Raw genomic sequence first — 24,764 nt, 5'->3', positions numbered from 1 at the left:
CGCTGGCTTGCTTGCTGGATTAGGGCTGTGGAACTGCTGTGGGGCACCTGGCGCTGCTGGTGGCGGTATTGTTGACTTGTATTGGCTTACTAATTGTATGCAGTTCTTTAGTGTACATTTTAGTCTGAATAAATATGTAATAATGTGTCTCTGCCTCATTGATTGGTGCCTCGGCCTACCGCCTTTTAATCTTAAAGTGCAACTGCGCCCTAAAATATGTTTTTTGAGCTGTTGATTGATTGAAATTACTCGTAAGTGAACTACACTATTAGCAGGGTTAATATTGTTTCCCGAGAAAAGTAACATTTCGTATGATTTTGTATTGGAGATATAGCTCTCCGCGCCCTCTACAGGTTGACACATACCATGGCATTTTGGTCCAAAATGCTATTGAAATGCTGACGTAGTCTTGCACTTCTCTGGTGAGTCTACGTCACCAGGTCGTTACAAATAGGGAGGGAAAGTAATCTCATCGCCATCTAGTGGTTGCGTTCCTAGAGGCTAGCGGGAGGGGGTGGGATTTTCTTTTAGAAAAAGTATATCTCGGCCCATGATGGGAACTTAGTTAAAGGGATATTCCGCCATTTGTGGAAATACGCTCATTTTCCACCTTCCCTCGAGCAAAACAATCGATATTTACCTTGCTCCCGTTCATCCAGCCATTCTGTGAGTCTGGCGATACAACTTTTAGCTTCAGCCTAGCATAGATCATTGAATCGGATTAGACCATTAGCTTCTCGCCTGCTAGCTTCATGTTTAAAAGTGACTAAGATTTCTGGTAATTTTCCCATTTAAAACGTGTCTCCTCTCAAGTTAGAAAGTGCAATAAGACCAACTGAAAATGAAACCTGGCGTTTTTCTAGGCTGATTTGACATGGAACTACACTCTCATCTGGCGTAATAATCAAGGCAACTTGCAGCTACTGGCACTACTACTGCTTGTTGTCTATGGGGACTATTTTCAAATGCTGCGTACGATATCACTGCGCCTATGGTACGTTTGCAAGTTGCCTTGATTATTACGCCAGATGAGAGTGTAGTTCCATGTCAAATCAGCCTAGAAAAACGCCAGGTTTCATTTTCAGTTGGTCTTATTGCACTTTCTAACTTGAGAGGAGACACGTTTTAAATGGGAAAATTACCAGAAATCTTAGTCACTTTTAAACATGAAGCTAGCAGGCAAGAAGCTAATGGTCTAATCCGATTCAGTGATCTATGCTAGGCTGAAGCTAAAAGTTGTATCGCCAGACTCACAGAATGGCTGGATGAACGGGAACAAGGTAAATATGGATTGTTTTGCTCGAGGGGAGGTGGAAAATGAGCGTATTTCCAAAAATGGTGGAATATCCCTTTAAATGCCTTCACTATGCTATGCATTTAGGTCAGCTCTATTGCTTATAGTGGTCATACTTTATTTTTTAGGATCAGTTTAATTGTTTTGAGTTTGTTTGTAACATGGTGATAACGAACTACAGTACTAGCTACAGTAGCATTTGACGTCACCAGTTTGGGCGCTTCATCTCCAACTGATCAAAACGGCAATTTGCTGAACTGGCTTTACATATTTTTGTAATAACAGAGAGCGATGTAAACCGCGTGGTAATTACCTTTATGTTGGGATAACTTGTGTTGTGCTCCTACTCACACAAGAGCTGGCAGTAAGTGTGATTGTCTACTAACTAACCAACTAGCTAACAGGCTAATAAACAAACCATGCTAGGCGAGTAACGTCGTGGAAGGGTGTCACGTCACTTGAAGTTGTAGTCCATTTATGAAATGAAACGAGCAATTACGTTTTTTTAAAATAAGGCGAAATAGGGTCTGATATTTTCACAGTTAGTAGATTATTATAGTATGAAGACTGAAAAATATTTTTGGTGGATAAGATCGCTGGTATAGCTGCGTAGTATTTATTTGAAAAGTCGGTCTATGGGACTTAACATTGGAGCTGCTCTTCGATAGGAACGCAACCACTTGGGGCGCTGGTTTTCACTTTCCCTCCCTATTAGGAATGAAACGCCCAAACACCTGCTGCCCTGATTAGCCTACCTGTGATAAGCCATGTCTGCAGCACTCAATCCCAGATTGACACGAAATGACCTTGGTTGATTGGCTGCAACAGTGCTGCATGCCCTTCCAAATTTCAGAACGTCCCGCCCATTTTGAAAGCCATTTTCAGAAATGTGAAGTGGGTGGTGTTATGGGGTGAAGTTACACTTTAATTAAGTAGGATAGAACCTATATTGCTGTCTGGTCACGGGCAGCCCTCTTATTCTAACCTGGTGACGTTGCTATAGGCGACGCCGTGGCGCTGCTCTTGTGGCGACCGGCTGTGCTGGCATAGTGTTTTTTGTTGTATTGTTTGTGTTGTCGGTGTTTTTGACGTTTTTGTGTGCCTGCATCGTCTTCCTCTTTGTTTTTGGGTCATGCCAATATGAGATGTGCTGCAGCTCTTTAGCCTGATTACCATCGACTTTCAAAGGCTCTGCGAGACTTTAGTCTGACCAACAGCCTGTGCTAACACGGTTTCTCCAAGCGCTGGTTGACCCGCCTCCTTTAAGTGCCTCGATTTGCTACTGGAAGATGTCAGAAAGCGGTTTGCCGAGTTTAAACCAATAACAACACTCTTTCCTCTGCCTTGAACACGCCTCTACCCAGAGCCATTGGAGCTGCTCAAAGTTTATTGGTTCTCGACCAAAGGGGGCAGTTCCGCAGATTTCGAGAACTCAGAAATCTTTCTCAATGAGCAGTTGACCAGACCAGCGACAGCAAAAGCCTGAAGGCGTTACGTCACTGGGAGGGCGTGCCAGGCTAGCAGCTCTTGGTCTCAGTGGGACACGGCAGACTTTTTGGAGTTGCATAGTGACGGAGCGTGGGGGGACGCCACTTTATTTTCGTTGGATTCCATCGGGCTACCGCAACTTCTAAAGGCTGCTTTTCTTTCCATCCGCCATGAGATTTTCTGAATGGACAAGTGGAGGCGGTCTTCCAGATGACGGCCGACCTGTCGGATACACAGGAGAGTTTCTAGCTACTGGGTGAGAGACCTGTGGGGTATACTACGAATCTCGTTGAACATAACCAGGTTTTCTTAGGATAACCTGGATTGCTAAAAACGAAAGTCGCAATCAGAGTTGAGTGGTATTACGAAACTCACTCAAGGATGAATTTATGAAACTAGGCTTTCAGCTCAGATCTGTGCGCGCTCTCGTGGTTGGGGTGACTTTGACCAATCGAGAAACGTGGAGATGCACAAGACCGCCTCGGTTTAAAAACGATTACTTCCGCATTTATGAGCGGCAGAGAAATCTAGGGTGGTCTTTTTTTGTGTCTAACCTATAACATCAAAAAAATCGATGGTCATCAGATATTGCATGCTATGCATGTCCATAAAAGTGATATATCTGCATGCGCAAAGCACCTTCGAGTTTCAAAATGTTTGAAGAGGCGGAGTTGCTCCAGTAGATGCGATGACAGTTTCTCACACGTGAGATAACTTCGTTTTTCAAGATAATTGATTGGTCACTAGTCAGTAGGATGAGTCAGAGGGCGGTGATTTTTCACGATTTGAGCTATAACTGACCAACGTCACCAAATCCACTTTCGTATGACAGCATACCCTGACTTTGAGCGCAACATACCTCGCTAACCCACTAATCGAGATTCGTAGTATACCCCACTGCACGGTTGTTTGCGGGCATGTTCGTGGATGGGTCTGTGGAGTGGCCTATTCCGGCGGAGCTATCTTGGGCTGACGGTCACGGAGGACGAGGGAGGCGAGGCTTCAGCGCTCCGTTGGGGCTGGATGGAGACGGATGCAGCGCTGGAAAGGCACACGGAGGACGAGTCTGTCTTTATGTCAACAACCGCTGGTGCTCTACAGCCGACATTCGAGAGATGGACCCCCTCCTCCTCTCTCTCCTGGGACTAGGGGACTGGACCCACACACACACACACGCCCTTGTCTGTTCTGTTCTCCCCTTGTCTTGTCTTGTTTGTCTTATATGTAGTGCGTCTATGTGTCGCTATGCCTGCATGGAGAAATTGCCCCTCGGGATAAATAAAGTTTTTTTAATTGAATTGAATTGACAAATACACCAAACAATGGAAGACAGTGTTCAGGGGCCGGTTTCCCGAACTAGAAGTGGGTGGTGTTATGGGGTGAAGTTACACTTTAATTAAGTAGGATAGAACCTATATTGCTGTCTGGTCACGGGCAGCCCTCTTATTCTAACCTGGTGACAAATACACCAAACAATGGAAGACAGTCAGGGGCCGGTTTCCCGAACTATCACTTAGAAGTGTTTTTACGAAAAGGTCTTTACAGCCGACGTGCAAGGCACTGTCCACTATGAAGGTGCTGAATTAGGTGACATCGATTGCTTAGAAATGGATGTTTTATTTCACGCGGAGGCATGACAGTCTTATGAAAGCGTTCTTTGCACCAAAAATATTGCTCATAATAGCTTATCGCCCCATAACATTCACGCAACTTCAACGTGGATGAACTTATTAGCACACTGATAAAAAGTAGAAATTAAATGTTCTACCTTTTATTACAGCTAAAGAGGTTATGTTTTCATCGGGGTTTGTTTATTGGTTTGTTCATTTGTTTCCCGCATGGATAAAAAGATTCAAACGCTTCTGGTTTGATAGAAAGCAGAGGTCTGTGCGCGGGGGGAAGCAAGAACGCAGTGATTATTTGCACCCGGGTGTAAATAGTGGAATGGAGGTGTCATGGACGATTTGTTCCCGGATGACAAAATAATGACGTTCTGATCAGCTGTTTTAATGTTTATCATAGAATCCTGGCGTCGTTGCTAAGGTGGTTGCTATAAGCGCTCAGCTTAGGAGTGTCAGGACTGTCATTTACCTCAAGAGCTTCATAATAATAATAATAATAATACATTTTATTTAAAGCGCCTTTCAAGACACCCAAGGTCACTTTACAGGGTTGCAAAATCATCACATAGAAATAAAAAGAAAAGAAAATGTTAAATGTTAAAGTCAGTTAGCCAGTCCATAAGCTTTTTTGAAGAAATATGTTTTCAGTCTACTTTTAAAGACAGTGATTGAGTCAGAGTGTCTGATGTAGTCTGGCAATGAATTCCATAGCTTGGGGGCAATGTAGCTGAAAGCCCTCTCTCCCAGAGTGCAGAGGTTCACATCAGGGACACGTAGCAGGCCTGCTGAGGAGGATGTCAGAGGCAGGAGTGTACACTTCCACGAGGTCAGTGAGGTAGGTAGGGGCGTTGTTTTTTAGGGACTTGTATGCCAGGAGCAGGACCTTGACATTTATTCTGAAGGCAACTGGAAGCCAGTGCAGCTGCATGAGCGACCCAGCTAACAATTTCTGGTTAGGAGAACGTTTTTAGAACGTTTTTTTCCTGGTTAGGAAAACGTTGCCTGAAAGTTGCGAAAGTTGCCACAAGGTTCCCCAGGAAAGTTTTCTTGACGAAAATACTACGTTTTTTTCTGGTTGTTTATTTTGGTTAGCAGAACGTTCTCCTACCCTTTAGGGAACTTTACTATATTTGGTTGCATTAACGTTCCCCTAACCTCCCAGCAACAAAGTGTAAAGGGGGAAAAAATATGTAGAATTATCGTGACATCTTTGCATTTCTCGCTGCACACTCGCCGTCTGTGACGACAGCCTATCAGTAACCTGCAGAGCGAACGTCTCTGATGGCTAAGGCAATGACTATATAGTATATGAATTCTCACTTACCATTAGCTGCTTGCTGAACTGCGACGAATACGGCCCGTTAATATATGTATGTGTCAGCTAAGTATTTAAATGCGGTTAGGTCTAATACTTTCTTGTCTACGGTGTCTTTTCCTATAATAAACGATTAGTCAGATCAAAACATAAGCAGAGCAGGCGCTAGCCTAACACACTGTTTCAACATTCAAAGCTGGCTGTTTTTATTGCATCGTATGCCATTAAAAGTCCTCGGTTCAGAATTATGATGGATTTTGGTTTATTTTGTTTTAAATTGGGACTGGGAATTGTGGGATAGGCTGAGTGAACAGCACAGTAAGTAACATAGGCTATAACTTGGACTACGTGTTAATATAAAACAATTCTCCCCCGGGAACATTGTGCTGTTTAAGATGCAGTCTCAACGTTTGAGAAATAATTCATTGGAGTCCTCATCATCATATTTTCATAACAAATAAAGCTTTAAAAACATGAATGCATTTCAGGTGCCACTCTAATCGATTATGGATTAATCCAAAACTATTCGTCAGATTAGTTAGCATGAAATCGTTGTGTGCCTGCCTGGGACTATGGCTAGCTAGCTCTTCCACCCGGTTTACCCTGTACAGTGTTTTTTAAAAGCCTGTTGGACTTAATGGAACAAGTGCATGGAGAACGATGTGAAGAATGTGATCGATACCATAGCCTACAGCCAGCCTACGTGAGTAACTTTATCTCTGTGTTATCCAAATGTCTTAAAGTTAGCGAGGTTGAGTCTGCTAAAACACCAACACCCCAGAACTCACAGACCCGAGATGAAAGTTTCTCAACCTAGCTTCTCGCGCTGGCCCCTTTAGCTGACGGGCTGGCTTTGGTCGGCCGAATATCAATCCAACAGAGGGGGGAAGAATAGAATAGGGCTATATGTCGATTTTGCAACAAATTATTCCGACTTTGCAGTGTGGCTGCTGGCCGTGTTCAATTGGAAACTCATAGAAACTCTGGGGCGATTTTCATCAATCAACCCCACGCACATAACCAGAGAATACCGATATGGTTATACAAATAAGATACCTAAAAACAACTAAGTAGCAACGTTGTGTGAAAAGAGAAATGCAACCAGAATATAACGTTTTTTTCTTTAGTTGTAATAACGTTCGGGACACTTTGATAACCTGGAGCTAACGTTCTCTCCAGGGTATTAGAAGGTTACTGATAAACTAACCACAGGAGAACCAGCGGCTAACGTTATTTGCTTGCTGGGATTCAACCAGAATATAACGTTTTTTTCTTTAGTTGTAAAAACGTTAGGGGAACGTTATTTGTTTTGACAACCTGGAGATAACGTTCTCTAAACGTTATTAGTAGGTTGCTGAAAAACGAACCATAGGGGAACCAAAAGCTAACGTTAGTGAAAGTTAGCAGAACGTTAATTGTTTGCTGGGGATGGTGTTATATGGCTGGTGGATTTGGAGCATGTTATAATCCGCGCTGCAGAGTTCTGGATGAGTTGGAGCCGGTGAAGTAGCTTATTTGGAATTCCAGACAAGATTGAGTTGCAGTAGTCCAGGCGGGAAGTCACATACGCATTGACTAGGACTTCTGCACTCTGCTGGGTGAGTGCTGGGCGGAGCCGTGCAATGTTCCTTAGATGGAAAAAGGCATTTCTTGATATGGTGTTAATGTGTGCATTGAACGAGATGGTATTGTCCAGTATGACACCAAGGCTCTTGACCTGTTTGGAACAAGGGATGGTGCTGCCATCTACACAGATGGTGATAGGTTCCATCTTAGTAAGAGCTGATTTGGAGCCAACCAGTAGCAACTCAGTCTTACTGCTATTCAGCTTCAGGTAATTTTGTGTCATCCACACGTTGATGTCATGGAGGCAGGCAGTAAGTGCAGCTGGCGGAAGGGTGGCAGTAGGTTTCAATGAAAAGTAAAGTTGGGTGTCATCAGCATAGCAGTGAAATTGAACATCATGTTGCCTGAGGATAGTGCCAAGTGGAAGAAGGTAGATAATGAACAACAGAGGGCCCAACACAGATCCCTGGGGCACCCCTCTTGTCACAGCAGTACTCTCAGACATAGACCGGCTGTCATCATCGCAACTGCTCAATTCTCATTTCCCAGTCGTTGTTGTTGTTGTTTTTGGTAATTTACAAGGTAAGTATGCTGTCTTTTGATGACATTGTGTTCTATTTTTCAGACAGGGAGAAGTACAGAGAGGGGTGTACTGAATCAAGCAAAAGAGCCATCAGAAAGGCAGCGAAGAGCTACTGTCTTCGAGGTAATAGCTATTATTTTACGTTTCTAGCAGTTTACGTAAAGTTACACGTTTCATTGTCACCTTAAGACAGTTGGGTTATTGTATTATGTTGTGTTAAATAACCTATTTTAAACGCCAAAGTGGCTTAGGGTTGTGATCAGCTAACCTAAAGGAGAATTCCGGTGTGAGATTGACCTTAACTGTACCTTAACTGTAATCAAGTCGCGATAAGCCGACTGACGAGCACGAACGAACAGGAACATATTGCAAAAGTAATTCCATAGGAAATATATAGTTATACTGTCTACATGAGCATGATGAGTAACAAAGCTCAAAATGTTTGCAATATGTCCCCGTCTTTCCTGTTCGTTTGTGCTCGTCAGTCGACTTATCGCGACTTCACCACAAGATGGCGCCCAGCGGAGAGATTCTATGAAGGTACTGCTTGAATAAACAGTATTTTTAATAAACTTCCTGTGCACTTCCAAAGTTCTAAGTATCTCGTTTTAAGCCTACCTTACACTGACAAGATTTGGGAAAGATTCTTGAAAGATTGTAGTCTTTTGAATAAAGCTTGAGTGAGGGGCATTAGTTAAAAGACTACAATATTTCAAGAATCTTTACCAAATCTTGTCAGTGTAAGGTAGGCTTTAAATGTCAGGACCCTCAGAAGTCTACCAATACAGTGTAGAGTTACTTGGAACCGTTTTAATGGTTTAAAAATAGCGATTTAGCTGCATAGGGTACGTGATGCGCAATCTAATAGATTCAAGCCTACTGCAAGCTCAACGGAAAACGTCGGAGTTCGGAATCCTAGGGGGTGAGCGAAGGTGCCTCTTCAACATGTGTAAGTATTCCGCAAAATGTTTCGGTACAGTTAAGGTCAATTTCACACCGGAATTCTCCTTTAAACTTCTCAATACCGTACCGTAGTAACGTAGTAAAGCTGACATTAGCGTTCATTAAGAAGCTCGAAGTTTTACCTCAGAACATCAGCGAAGTTATCCAGATTGAAGTACGTGTTAAATTAGCTTGGGTTCAATTCTGTGTTATCTTGATCATCAACATCGAGAGATGTGTCACCTCACTCCCGAGCAGTAAGTGAAATATTTCCATAAGATTTTGTAGGTATTTTCAAGTTTCAAGTATTTTACGGTCATGCCCTTACACAATTAATTAGAGAAGAATAGTAAAGAATAAATTAAGATTATACACGTTCAAGTAATGTTAAAACATTGATGCGAACTATAATCTTAAGTAGCCTAGTATCTTATTATGTAGGGTACTGCAGCTAAGGACATTTTGGGAAACAATGTTCATTGACATTTATAGATGGCAGCTTAAGCCTACCTTACATTGCCAGACTTTGCAAAGATTTGGAAAAGATTTTTGAAAAACTACAGTCTCAGACCCTCTCACATCTAAAGACAATTCATTGAGTTTTTAGTCACAGTCTAGTCACAGGCCAGTCTCAGATTAGGATTTTGCAAAGACTGTGGGTCACTATTTACAAGACTGCTGCTATTCCTTCAAATTATTTCCATCGTGCAATAGGCTACACGTCATCATTCACAGGAAATCACATGATAACCTACTCATATCAAAGTATTTTTTTCGCGTTTCTGCAGCATTGTTTGATGTGTGACATCACTAACATATATAGAGTTGTTCTGTCACGTAGAACAGCCGACTAATAAATTATAAGAAATTAAATAACAAATAGCCTAATCATAAAGGCTACAGCTGTCGCCTATTTTGCCCCTTCCTGTTTCATGTTCGCGCAAGGTTACTATTGGTTTTTAATGTTCACGTCACTATTTGCATGAGCCACGACTGAAAAGACTTCCGATAGTAGGTGCACTCGACATGTCAAGTCGGCTGCAAACGCATGCAGTCGAAACGTAATTTGAGTCATATGCAGTGCATGCTGGTTAGACGTGTTGTTCGACTTGAAGAAAAGTTGTGATCATGTGACAAAAATGCGACCATGTCACGTCACTCAAAACTCGCGGGATGAAGACACCTGCAGTCGAATTCTGCATTTGCCTTTTCGTGCATGCAACCGGCTGTATCCCGCCCCATGACGTCAGTTCAAGGACTTGATAGGTCCGTTTGGAACAGGTTTGGAAGGAATCTCCCCATGACGATTATGACAGGGGTCTCGTTCTGCCTGCTTACCAAAGATTCTATAGCGGAGCAAGATGGATGCAGTTAACATTTTAGGATCAGCCCAGCCAGCGTCTGGGATGACACCTGAGCTTGTCAAAAGTGATCCATCTTGTTCTGTTGCAGAATCTTTGCCCCTTACGTTAGAAGGTACTAAAATGAACAGATATGGAAGGGATACCTTCTTATTTGTGATTTCTGGAACAGCGGTAGGCTAGCCCAGGGGTTTTCAAAGTGGGTGCCGCGGCACCCTGGGGTGCCGTGACGCATGCTCAGGGGTGCCGTGGAATTGTCTAAGGCTTGATAATTTAATGACATTTTAAAACGCATAATATCCATTTCAAAATTCATTTTATTGCAAAAACGTATTTGCAGCACAAACAATAGGCTACAGTTTACTGTATCGTACTGTGCTGTATGTAGGCTACGTATTGTTTATTCGGTGACTTCGTTCGTTATTCCGTATGGCGGAGTGCAGGTATAGGCGCAATGGATACGTTTGAGAACGCCATGCTCCTCCATAGGGACAGACCTCGGAATCTGACCAGACGAAATCAGAGAAAAGTGAGGCAATATAACGACTCCTACCTCCAGTATGTGTTCACTTGGGGTGGCGAGGTAACGTGTCCCACACCAGTATGCCTGGTCTGCAGGGAGACGTGGGCTAACGTTGGCTACGGCTATTGGGGAAGTTTGCGCTTCAAATACGAGTCCACTTATATGGCCTTTGCCAGCTGCTCGCTAACGTGAGATGTCGATGAGGACAAATTTACAGATTACAACTTTTTATTTTGCAAAGAACTGACCAACCATGCTGCCGGAGATGAGATATTCAGGGTAACAGATGAATACTTGAGGAACAATAATCTTAGCTGGGATATGTGCGTAAGTGTGTGCACTGCCACTGACGGGGCGGCCTCAACGACAGGTCGGGTCAAAGGCTTTGTAACGAAAGCTATGCCATGGTAGCGACGCATTCCATGTTGCATCGGGAGGCTCTTACTGCAAAAACGATGCCTCCAGACCTGACGGATGTATTGAATCAAGTCGTAAAAATAGTTAATTACGTTAAATTACGTCCCCTTCAAACACGGTTATTCACAGTGAAATGGGTTAAGACTGCACACCGAGGTCAGGTGGTTATCAAGTTGTCTCTTCACATCCTGTTCACCATTTATTCAAAAGTTCAATTAAATGAGTTGAATGAAAGTAGTTCATTTGAATAAAACAAAAAATATATTAACTTCACCTTATCTTAGTAATGCCTATAATAAAAGCAGTTTTGGCCTATCCAACATATGGTTAAAGAAAATGGCATAAAGTACAAATATGACACAAAGGAGGTTGAGTAAAAAGTAAAAAAAAAAAAAAGGGGTGCCGTGGATGGAGAGAGATATGTTTAGGGGTGCCGTAAGCCAGAAAAGTTTGGGAACCACTGGGCTAGCCTACTGAAAAGGTTTTGATATTCTGCTATTTTATGCTGTTGGTTACATATACACACGGAAAACACTTGATATTTAATTAATGTGCTACAATGCAGGCCTGTAACTGTATGATAACAGTGGTTTATTTAAACTACTTCATATCACTTTATTTCGTCAGTCATCATGCTCGTTTTAATGAGTAACAATGAAAGTTAAATACTGTATTTAATGCACACAAATTCCGCGATATCTCCCGCGAGGTCTCACTCGAATCACGTCTGTCAAATTTGCAAAATCGTGTTCGGGACCATCTGCACCTAAAACTTTAGCCCCTCCCGGTGACACTCAAGCTCTCGTTCACGTATGCAGTCAGCCGAAGTCAGCCGTTTCCGAACTCGAATGCACCTAATATCAAACATGTTTGATATTGTCGTAACGGCAAAACTAGAAAAAGACTGCCTCCGACGGACTTAAAACCGCTAAGATTGGCACCTTACACTAAACGATTTAGGTGACGGGAGCGCGCTGCGATTTCAGTACAACTCCCAAGATTTCCGATTTTGGAAATTTAGTCGCCGACTGTTAAGACAGACCAAAATCGTGCAATGTAAGCCAGCCTTTATACTACACGGGTCACGATGGCTTGCCCAGGAGAGTGATTATGACCGAAGAGGAGAAGACTGCCATCCTGGAAGAGGTCCATGCAGGACACTTTGGGCGAGCCCGCATGGAAGGGAAAAAAGGCAACGATTCTATTCGCTTAATTTAAGACAGGATGTCGAACATTGGGTAAGAAAAACATCTTATTGCAAAGCAGTTCACAGACATGAACAAGACCTAAAAGGTGAATTATTTTGCTCTTTTCAGATCAGCACTTGTATGCCCTCGAAAAAGTAAAGACACAGGCGCCAGATTTGAAGCCCATCAAGCCAGTCAAACAAAACAATATCTGATGTTACCTTCACTGAATGGCCAGCAAATATATCTGTGTAATGTCTAGTTCCACATAAGAGCCTTTGTTAATACAATAATAATGTATTGTCTGTCTGTCTTAAACAATTGTTAATAGGTGTTGATCTCATCGGACCATTGAAAAAGTCCAGCAAGGGGAACACTTACTGCCTCACAGCCACGGATTTCTTTATAAAGTGGGTGGAGGCTAGGCCCATTGTGCGAAAATGTGTGTGTGGGGTGTGTGTGGGGGGGGGGGGGGGTATTGGTATTATGGGCTTATCGGTGTCTAACCTCTTTTGGAGGAATTCGCTAAATTCACCCGGCGTCCATTTTGAAGTCAGAACGAGGCTGAGGTGTACACAAACCCGGAAGTAAACAGGAAGCGCTGAAGACGATAGTGCTCACATTTAAATTTCGCTGAGAGGTCACGATGGCAGCCCCTGTTTGGACCACAAATCTACTCTCCATGCCAGAGCTATCAGTGGAAATAATAGAGAATTGGGCCAGTAAGGACTGCGACATTCCCCGGGCTGTCTTGCTGAAAGGCTACAGCAATTGGATAGAAGGATACATACACGACGTGGAAGGTAAGTTTTATTCCTCTGCAACATTAGCTTGTTGGTTAGCCAGTTAGCTCACCGACGTTACGTAACGTCACTGTAAAATGTGAAGCTGAAGCATACGCAGACTGTTTTGAGTGATATTTTATGTTTTATTGAAATCTTAACATGTATTTATCCGACAGTCAGAAAGAACCAGACAGGGCTTGACTTAGCTGTGAGGGCTAGATCTTTTCGCTCGATGCGAAAAAACGAGGCGCCTTACAACTTGCAGGTATCATGAGTGGAACTGCTCAGTTCGCGGAGCAAAACCACTGCTAAGTGCTAACATCTGCTTGCTACATGTTCATTATGATTGTTCTGATCAGTGCATTTTGCCCTGTCTGACTGAAAGTAACATGTTAACTATGGATTTGAGTGGCTTATTGCAAAAGTGTCAATTGTACGGAACGGTGCTACACCCTGGCACTGATACGGAACATGGTTACATTGAAAGGAAGACAGGGCAAGGTGTCAGAGTTCGTCAGTTGCTCAGTTCAAAGGGCAGTTACTGCAGGGTTGAGGAAAGCTCTGTTCAGGCATCAGGTTGCTTGAAATTTAAGATTTTCTCTGGCATACAGATTATTTTATTATTGTTTGATTATTGCTATGTTTCTATTTGGGGGTATCTTAATAATATAATGCAGGTGTATGTTTACAATTATGTTTCCAAAAGCCATGCTCAATAAACAATATATAAAAACGATGATGATGAATGAGGTAGATTAAAACTATAGATGGTAAAATACTGTTTCCAAAATCGCATACTGTACTGTTGTTTTGTAAGTTGTACAGCAGTAGCATGTATGCTATTTCGGAAACAGCCACTGTTTATAGTCATGTATTGTTACAAAGTTATTCCTCAGCCCTCAGTTTCAGTACATTGAGTGTCCATGATTATGTACTGTGTACCTAATTAATGATGCCCTCAGTGTTACTCTTTATAGGAGATAAGCTATTGTAGAGGTTGATGCTGTATGCACAGTCACCACACAATTTTCTAACATTTTATTATTTTTCTAGGTGGAGCTTTCCCTTCAGCCGCCTTTCATTGGCGAGACTAAATGCAATTGCAAAGCTGGCTTGGGACAGTGCAATCACCTGATAGGTCTTCTCTACACCCTGGCCCATTATGTCAAAATAGGTTTTACATCTGTCCCTCCAACTACAAGCAGGACATCGCTACCTCAAGCCTGGCATGTTCCATCAAGGTCATTAGGTGTCACTCCAAGAGCTGTGAGTACAGTAAGTGTGTCCAAGCTTAAACCGCCACTGATGAACGCACCACCACAGAAAAAGCAACGCTCTGCTGAGGGGCTCATGAGTAACTTGTACTGCCCTGTGCCGTTTCCATTACCTGCTGAGGAACTGGCAGAGATGCTTTACAGAAACCTGGATACAATTGGTAGTAAGAGCCAAATGTTTAAGTTACTGGAAGCCAATCGTAAGCAGCCAGTTCTTTCTGTCTCAACACACTTTGGGGACCTTCCGAGGGGATCTGTTTGTAGCTACCAAAACCACACCTCACTGTCAGCCAGTCTTGATGATGATGACCCACCACTTCCTTTTTCACCACAGCCATGCTCATTTTCCACTGTGCTGGATGAAACTGAGGCGTGTTATTACGGTGGTCTGGCTGTCACACGTTTTGATGCAGAGCAGTTGGACAGGGATACAAGAGGACAAAGCCTTAGCAAGACCTGGCATCAAGTGCGTGTTAAGAGACTTACATCAACATCTTTCAAAAGAATTTGTTCAAGGGTGAAGGAGTTTGAGAGTTTGGCAACCAACCTTATGGAGAGGAAAAGTGTGCAAACAAAAGCTATGAAGAGAGGGCTGGAAATGGAGCCAGTTGCAGCTGTTGAGTACAGCGCCCTGTCTGGTAATGACATCTACCCTTGTGGTCTGGTTATTAACCCCCACGCCCCACACCTGGGTGCATCACCTGACAGGAAAGTGTGTGACCTGAGTGCAACACTAACCCCGCATTCACACTGTCTCCGTCCGTCAACGGATCTCATTCACTTTGCATGGGGCGGACTCGAAATGCATTGTGGGTCCGTCCGTCACTTCAGCTCTATGATGAAAGTATCTCAATGCATGCCAAGTCACATAAGGAAGATATTGACCTTTAGACATAAACATATCAAGTGAGTTGGCATGCACTGAGATACTTCCATCATACCATATCATTGACAATCATTTGTTCTATAATGTACTTCCATTGAAACGCATTGATTTTGACTTGACTTGATTTCCTCATTTCTGAGGTGAAATGAAGTAATATCTAATATTCCCTTTGCATAGGCTTTTGGTATCCAATATAGAAGCAAAATGCAGCAATTATTTTGAAGCTGACTGTACCTATTGTTCAGATTTAGTTTTCTAGAAATATATGCAAATTATTGCATTTTTAGGTAAAACTGGTCTCATTTGCATATCTAAACATCACATTTCAGAAAACTTGCAATACAAAAAATCTTTGCCTTAATGTGAGTAAACAACTGTGACATTTTCAATTTGATATCTATAGTTTAAAATTTTACCCATTTCACCTGTAGTAAATCCCAATGGCAAAATGCATTGGAAATTGCTACCTTTGACCTTGAATAAAAGCATGTTCCACTAAATATAAATGGGTAGATTTTTAATATGTGATGCAGGAGGGTTTAAGGATCAATAAAAAGTATGAACCATTACTATTGCAATTAGTTACAGGTTTGGCCCTTTTTTGAGCTAGATTGACTGGCCTATAATATAATTAGGCTACTTCACGTATCTCTTTAAGTGACAGGCTCTCAATTAGACCTACACAACACCCCTGTAATGTCATTAAAGACAAGTGTAATAGTTTAAAAATCAATATGAAGTATTCAAATGACTGAATATTTTTAGCTATAAGTAATTATGCAGATCCTAACATATTCTAAACTATTAGCAAAATATATAAAGTTTATGAATTCAAAATATGCAATAGAAACAAGACAAGCCATTTTCTGAGTGTGTGGAGGGTTGAGCAGAGACTAGGATTGCCACTGCTGTGAATGATCGGTATCCTGCTGAAGGCCATAAGGGTTTGCCTATATTTTTAATGTAAGAAACACTTTTTGAAACTAAAATATTTCAGCTTGTCTACACCCATCAGCGCTTTCTTAACATATTGTACACACAATTTTTAAAATACCGCAATAATACCGAAAACCGTGATAATTTTGGTCACTATAACCGTGGGGTTAAATTTTCATACCGTTACATCCCTAACCCCGACTAAGTTGGAAATAAGGTCCTATGTCCAAAATTCCGAACTATTCCTTTAATGTTTAGATGTGTGTAAGTAGGCCTACATAAGTAAATTACTTATCCGTCAAATATGTCTGTTGAAACCTGGTAAGCTTACTAACAAGTGCTTACAAAATGACCAAAGGAAAACAGACAATCATACCTGTAGAAAACGCTTCAGACTGCCAAAGGTTTCGCTGAGGTCTCATCTGGTAACCTTCGTTGGATAGGTGATTATCTACAGGTAAGGGATAAACAATTGTCAACAAGTTAGGCTACTGCCTAAAGTAGACTTCAAGTAATCTGTTTAACATCGAAAGACATTCATTGTGCTTCTCAAGAGTTAATAACATACAGTTAATTACCTTAGTGAGCCGTTTGAGACAGGAGATTAAAAATATAATACAATATAATATATATTGTTATTTCAATTTACAGTACAGTATGAAGTCTGTCTATAAAATAATACAAAATAAATTCCTAAAGGGAATAATGTGGCATAAAAAACATGAGTATGAATGTTTAGATATGTGTAAGTAGGCCTACATAAGTAAATTACTTATCCGTAAAATATGTCTGTTGAAACCTGCTATATTTCTAAATTAATCTAAATATGCTAAACAAGGGATGATCATACAGTGTGATAGAATACATTGAAACAGTAAAATAGGCCAACATTCAATTAGAGAGTGAATTTGGTATACCACATACAAATACAAACACTACTTCATCTATTTTCAATACTAAACGCTAGAACAGCGCTCATAGAAAGGTAAACACTACACTCTAGTGGTCACACAACGGTACTGCATTTAGAATGCGACAACGACGTTAAAAAGTTCATGGCTAGTCATTTTAACTCGTGAATGCTAGCCATGCTACAAACGGAACATAAAACACTCATCAAACATAAAATCAAAACAACAAATACAATACAAATACAATTGGTTACCTGTATGGATCAGTAAATAAGATGTTACGGCAGGGCAATGGATCTGCTCCGCCTGAACAAAATAAATATCATATTAAACGATTGCACAATATCAAGGTCAAACGAAAATATTAGCTGCTAGCTGCTACACCAAATAAAAATCACAAGACAATGTAAAACGTCGCGGAAAAGCGAGCTATGTGGTAGACATACGATAATTGTAACAACAGATATAGGACATAATTATAATATAGTGATAACAACTAAAAGCAGCTAAAGACTTTTGGGATAAGCTAAAGTGGGTCCACATTAAAAGTAACGTTAACGTTAGCTATATATAGTGTACAAGACAAGTTTAAAAGTAGTGTGAACTTCAGAAGGAGCTACTAACATAATATGAAAGCAACAATGTATTTTGTTTTAATATGGTTGAAGCAAATAGGCTTACCTGAAATAAATCAACAGGACCGTACTGCAGTGCAGCCGCCAACCGCATTCATAACCAGAGGATAATTAACGGCTCAGTCTGACGACATCGTAGAACTAAAATTCGCGCTTCCGCTTCACGGCGGCGGGCCGTATCAGTTGTGGAGCAAGATGTGATTGTGCTTCCCGCCCCCTGGTACCGGGTCCGGGTCGATGTCTCCATCACGACGGTAAAACAGAGGTGACAGTCATACGGATTTGCCGGTTTGAAAGCGGAGTCGGTCCAGAGTCTACTGCTATCTGGGTATTAGCCTATACGATTATTTGTTATTTCATTTCTTATAATTTATTAGTCGGCTATTCTACGTGACAGAACAACTCTATATCTGTTGGTGATGTCACACATCAAACAATGCTGCAGAAACGTGAAAAAATTACTTTGATAGGCTATCATGTGAGTTCCTGTTGATGATGACGTGTAGCCTAGTGCACGATGGAAATAATTTGAAGGAATTGTGGTGTATTTTCCTTGTTATATTGTTCGAATAACACATAGTAGTAAGATACATTAATAACCTTTAATACCATACACTTATAAACAAAAGAACAACATGTACTGGATCAAAGTGCAATGGAAGAAAGGGGACTTTCCACCCAAGCAGAAGTGAGGGCAATGTGCCAGCTGGTTGAAAGTGCAAAACAGATGCAAACTGGAAAACGGGAAAGAACCAGAAAACCCAAACTATAGCAAAAAGCACAAACAACTATGACTCAACATAGTGACAGTGTTGCCAGATTGGGCCCGCCCAATTGGGCTTCTTTAATATCGTTCGGCGGTGGGAAATAAGCTGTCGGCGGGTAAATAATATTTTGAGTTCAATGGTTCTCTATGAGAAAAACGTCATTGGTCGTTTTTTTGCTGAAGGCGGCGGGGTGATTGGGCGGATTTCAGTCAACCCAATCTGGCAACACTTCATAGTGACCTAATGAGAGGTGTGCCCATATTCTTTAAAAATGGAGGGTGAAACTTCCACCATTATGATTGGATCCTTTTGCTCCTCCGCCTTTTCTGATTGGCTAAACAAGATCTGGTGACGTTCTCAGAAGGAGGCGCTTCTGAACAGAATATAATGGAGAGCAGAACAACCAGTGAATCAGATCGATCCCGTTGAGGTACCAGCTGGTAGCGCCGCCTTCACTCTATTGCTTGGTAGTGCAGTTCAGACATTGTTTGGATTGTAATATCATTGTGATACAGTGAATAAAGATCATCAGTGTTGGGAAGTCTCTGTCTGCGTGGTCTCCTTCGGATGCTTGGTCCAGAGTGATAATTGGTTTCCTTACAAGAGTTAAGTGGTTCCAGAGTGCTAATAGTCAAGAAGTCCAAGAACGTGGAATTTTCCACCACAGAATCTAGCAGCAGTCTTGTAAATAGTGACCCACAGTCTTTGCAAAATCCTAATCTGAGACTGGCCTGTGACTAGACTGTGACTAAAAACTCAATGAATTGTCTTTAGATGTGAGAGGGTTTGAGACTGCAGTCTTTCAAAAATCTTTTCCAAATCTTTGCAAAGTCTGTCAGTGTAAGGTAGGCTTTAGTTGACGGGAGCGCGCCGCGATTCCAGTACAACTCCCATGATTTCCACCCGATTTTGGAAATTTAGTCGCCGACTGTTAAAACAGACCAAAGTTGTACAATGTAAGCCAGCCTTAAGAGAGATCTAAGAGTGCTCCAGACCACTCTTACCAACGAATGGTGTACGAAAGACATCCATAGCAAAGAAGCTTTCTGGAAATGCGTGAACATGTTAAGGTAGAGCTTAAGATAGAGGTTACGAACTACGTAGCGTTAAGAAGGCTTCGGGAAACCAGCCTCAGAGCAGTGGGTATAGCTCCTGGAGGAATGTTTATTCATTCTATTTTGAAAAACAAAATGTCACACTGAAAACTAGAAAAGCACTCAGAGAGCGCGGCTACCTCCGCCTGCATTGTTCTTCCTAGGTTGTCATACATTTGAACCTGAACTATTCAGATCGCAACCACGTGGCCATACCATGCCATTACACCACTAAGCTAAATACATAAACACCGACGGAATTACGGATCACTCCCAAAATGTAATCGTTTCTTCCTTGGGTCATGTCCGTCCTTCCCTGAAAATCTCATTGAAATCCATCCATTACTTATTGAGTTATCTTGCTAACAAACAGACAGACAAACGCCGGCCGGTCCCCGATGAAAAAACAAGGAATTCAAAGAATAATGAATAAAAAAAATAAATAAAAAAAAGGGTCGCTCACTGTGCCTCATCATGCCTTCAGGCTGGGTCTGGCCCAGGGCTCAACATTAGCTTTTAAAAGTGGTTGCCAACTGGGCAACCGGGCATGAGGTTTTGGTTGCCAAATACAAAAAAAATGGTTGCCCCATTATTAAACGCCAGTATTTTCAGTTCTCTTTGTGCACTAAAATAAGGCATATCTTTAATGTCTTGGATACATAGGGCCTACTGTCAGTATCTACAGTATGTTTAATGTGGTGTGAAGGGCTAATTGAGTGCACATTGGTTGTGTGTACAGTAGGTGCAATTTAGTGCCTGTCACTTTAAGAAATACGTGGTTTGAGTAGCCTAATTAGCCTACACAGTCTACACTAGTGAATGATGATAGTTGCGCATCATATAATACGGATGCAATCAGAGGTGCAATGCATCGTTTTCTATATCATTATTAAATGAAATAAATGTTCGAAAATATAACAAGTTGAAGACAATGTTTTTGGGATCATACAGGGTTCGTACACCTTTTTCATGGCCAAATTCAAGCACTTTTTAAGGACTTTCAAGACCAGTTTTCCAGTACCGAAATCGAGTGTAAACAAATCCAAAGCCCTGTTGTTTGAGGTCACTGTACACTCTCAGAAATGGAAGTACCAGTGTGTACCTAAAACGGTACAAATGCTTGTCGCTGGGGCAGTACCCTTTTGAAGTACAATAATGTACCCCTAATGCAGGTACCGTTTGGTACCCTAGCCATTTGTACCCATCAAGGTACACTTGTGTACCTGCAATGACCGAAATGTACCTGTGTATATCATTACAGCATAGCAGCCTTAAAAGGTACTAATCTGTACTTTAAGGGTACAACCCCAGTGAAAATTTAAGGTGGTATAATTGAAATGTATTCACACAACCAATAAGTAAATTAAAATGTTTATTCTGAGAGAAAAAATCACTTTGTGATATTACACACAATACTCCACATGAATACAGGTACATAAAAGTTAACACATTCATATCAAAACATCAAAGTATCTTACATTAATCAATATGCATATTAACGTAAAACATGTTGTAACTCTTTATGTAAGTGTAAATATAAAACAGTTTGATCTCCAATATTTTGCTTCCACATTGTGTTTATATGCAGAGGGAAAAAAATGATTAACTTGCACCATAGGTGATCAACATTAATAACCTTGATCTATATTATACCAATATTTGAGTTAACCACTTCACACAAAAAACCTTGCATGCTTTTAAGTTCATGTTAATACTAACATATGAGATGAAAATGTAGTATCTGCTTACCGTCACCATTACAAATGCATTAAAATGTTACAAGAGAAAAGCTCCCAGCACTATCACATCTTGTGCTTGCCACTTAAGGTTTTTACAAAACTAACATTGTCCTTGCAGTAACTTTGCAGTTGCTATAATCTTAGAATTCTCATGTTTGGATTCACAGTGCATACACTAATTGAGTAAAAGATACGCATCTTGAAGTGTGATACAATGAGTCACAATGACATCATTGAGTAGTATCTCAGAAAACAATGTGAAAGCCTAAGCAAATATTAGCAAGCCTATAAACATATACAATATAAACACACTCCAATCCTTCCATTTGGGTAGAATGAGGCGTGCCATTAAAAAGCCAAGAGTCTCAAAAGGCACTAAAGTTCAATATCAAAAACTGGCAGAAATCCAACAAATTCTTCAGGAGGACTTCGACTGGAACCTTACTTGATCTACAGGACGTTGACATATTTTCAAGCAGTGGTATCACCAATGACGGCAGGGGTTGTACGTCTGTTGGAAGCAAAATGTAAACACAAACCTCACAATTAGATATTTTCAACCACACAAATAAATAGCCTCAGACAGATTGTGTAAAATACACATGTATGCAACTACAGTATGTCAATCCACTCACCTGGCATAGATCATTGCTAAGTCATTGCAAGTTCCGTGGACTGTCTGACTCTCCCAAAACTTCTCCATACATCCTTTTCACCTTATATTCATAAAGCTGCCCGCTCCGCTATGCGTTTGAGAGAGAAATGGCATATGCAATACATTAATATAAATAAATAAAAATGACACAATGAAACAGCACAAGATGACCCTAAGCAATAATTTCTCCTGGACAAACTAAACAATCTAAAAATTGTCTGTATTATTTTCATTTCTATGTGTATTTAACATCAATAAGAAAAATACTATCAATACACTAAGAAAAACGACCAAGTTGTGTTACTTACGTAGCCATTCCTTCAGTAAAAGCAGAGCCATAGTTTTCTCTATCACTCTGAGTAGAGGTACTTCCACACGCCAACATTCTGCCTTGGTGGTTATCTGTGTGAGAGGGATTAACGTTAGCAGCTAGCAGAACGTTTCATAAGGTTCATATGGTTCATAAGGTTAGGTTACTAGCATAGCGAGTGCTAATGTTAGCCTTTAAGCCAATTTGACTCAACAGTATTCACTAACTTCACATTAAAATGGGAAACAGTGATAAAACACACACAAAATACCTTTCCTTAACATCTATCATGATAGTCATGCATTACCGAAGGCGTTTGAACACTGTTTAAAAATATTCATAGCTAACATAGGCTACGTTGCTAGCGAATGCTAATGTCAGCCTATTATGCCAACAATTTGACTCAGTTAACAGTAGTCAATATTTACAAACCCGAATTTCGATAAATTGCAACTATACCTTACCTCATGCATTACTGAAGGCGTTTGAACACCGTTTCAAAATATCTGAATATAGCTAACATGACATGGGCTACGTAGCTAGCGAATGCTAATATGTTAGCCTTTAAGCGAACAATTTGATTCCGTTAACAGTATTCAACATTTACAAACTGAATTTCGATAAATTGCAACTACATCTTACCTCTGAATAGCGTTGCCTCCTGTTCCATAAAGATTATGCCTGCACCACAGCACGTTTCCCCACACCAAGCTCATCTGCTGAAAACTGCTCCTCCATTACTTTGAGTGAGACGAAAAAATAACGGTTGCTCCCGAATCTCCTCCCCTATCAACTTCTGAGTGACAGTCCATGGGCTTTTTGTACCCATAGGTACAATATGGTCCCTTGGTGAAAAGGTACATTATGTATGTACCCGAAATGGTACCTATTAGTACCAATACAAGGTACAGGGTCAAAATTGTACTTAAAGAACGAAAATGTACCCCAACAGTACCCCTATTTTTGAGAGTGTAGGACAAAAAAACAGAAAATTTGATACAACCTAAGCCCAATATATAACCAGCAGCTATCATTAGGTTAACTGAATGGGGCATAGAAAATGGAACCATTTCATTAGTGTTTGCTGCTGCTCTATTTGGTCTATGTCATATCAAATTTCCTTGTTCTTTTTCTTACTGACAGCACTCGATAATGTTGAACAGCATGGATTGATTCACACCATATTTCAGGGGTGTGATTGGCAAAGGACAAAATTTTTTGAAAAATAACCCCTTAAATGATGACATCTGATGACTTTTATGAGAACTATTGATAAACTGTGATACATATATTTCAAACATTATAACCACAATATAGTCTATACATAAGTCTATAACTAATTTATAGCAAAGTAGCCTAGGCCTACTCAAGACTCAACCAGATATGGCTGAAATATGTAGGCTATCATGATCATTTTGCCAACAATGATGTAGAACACATAGCCTGCCCCCTTACAGTCCTCTAGTCCTGATAGTGAACCATAGGCCTATAGATATTGATGCTGTTTGAAGAGGTTGCTCCGAAGAAAATCAAATTGCACCACTCCCTCTCCTTCCAAAGTATCATGTCCGCTACACCCCTCCTCCTAAAATAAATGGCAGGCCCTACTGTTATATGCTTCATCACTAGTTGTTCAAGTGCACACACTAAATGGAGAGCTATGATTAAAATTCAGACTGTGCCTTTAAATAGGCGACTTTTTTCATCTATCAGCACAATGCGACAGTAAGCCATTTCCACTATAAAATCAGCTCAATATTATGTGCAAGACTGATGTTTACCAAGCATGCCAGCGTGTTAATATCTCATCACTATCATACGTTTTCTCATAGTGAGATGGCTATCCCGAAATATGTTTTGAATGACATGGGGCGCACGGGGGTGAACGGCTAGACAAACGCGAAATGACAAGGTGTTAACTAAACAATTTAGTAGACCTAAGGTCGACAGGCTTTGTGGTTAACACGATGAAAGCCAGTAGGATTGTCGGTCACAGCTAACTTCAAGCACAATAGCTAAGACTTACACGCGCATAAATTAAAAGTCAATTATCAGCATCACGAGATTGCTGCTGTCATTATTATCGAAAAATCCAGACACGTCAAACTGGACGCGAACGCGTGGCAAAGCCAAAACAACTTCATAAATGATGTCTCTTTAAATAAATAATTTTACCTTTACCGTTTCATGGCTTCTGCTAAGAAACAAATAGTTCACCACACACATCGAACTTGCATCAAACATTCATCAACACACGTCTGCTTTCACTTTCAATGAAGAAGACTATAGCGAACGGACATGTTTGCGGAGTGATCAATGAGAAGCACCAAACCCGTCGTCATTGTCAGCGCAGCGCATAGACAGCAAATTAATTTTATTTCCCTTCATTTAATAATTGGTCTATTTAAGTCAGACTGCCGAGAAATATGTAGGCCTAGCACTTTCAAGCATTCACAAGCACTTTACCCAAAATC

At 41.0% G+C, this 24,764-nt stretch overlaps 1 long non-coding RNA gene across 1 annotated transcript; it reads right to left on the bottom strand.

Annotated features, from left to right (window-relative positions):
• Positions 1 to 21,939: 21,939 nt before the first annotated feature.
• On the bottom strand, positions 21,940 to 23,027 carry LOC134071688 (uncharacterized). The gene is made up of 3 exons (XR_009937113.1): positions 22,933 to 23,027; positions 22,289 to 22,382; positions 21,940 to 22,068 (listed from the first exon to the last, which is right to left on the bottom strand). It is a non-coding gene; the product is annotated as an uncharacterized LOC134071688 (long non-coding RNA).
• Positions 23,028 to 24,764: the final 1,737 nt, after the last annotated feature.

This window comes from Sardina pilchardus, chromosome 23 (assembly GCF_963854185.1).
Source record: "Sardina pilchardus chromosome 23, fSarPil1.1, whole genome shotgun sequence".
In the NCBI taxonomy this organism is placed as follows: Eukaryota; Metazoa; Chordata; class Actinopteri; order Clupeiformes; family Clupeidae; genus Sardina; species Sardina pilchardus.
Note: the sequence above shows the minus strand (reverse complement) of the source record. Positions and strands in the feature narration are given on the sequence as shown.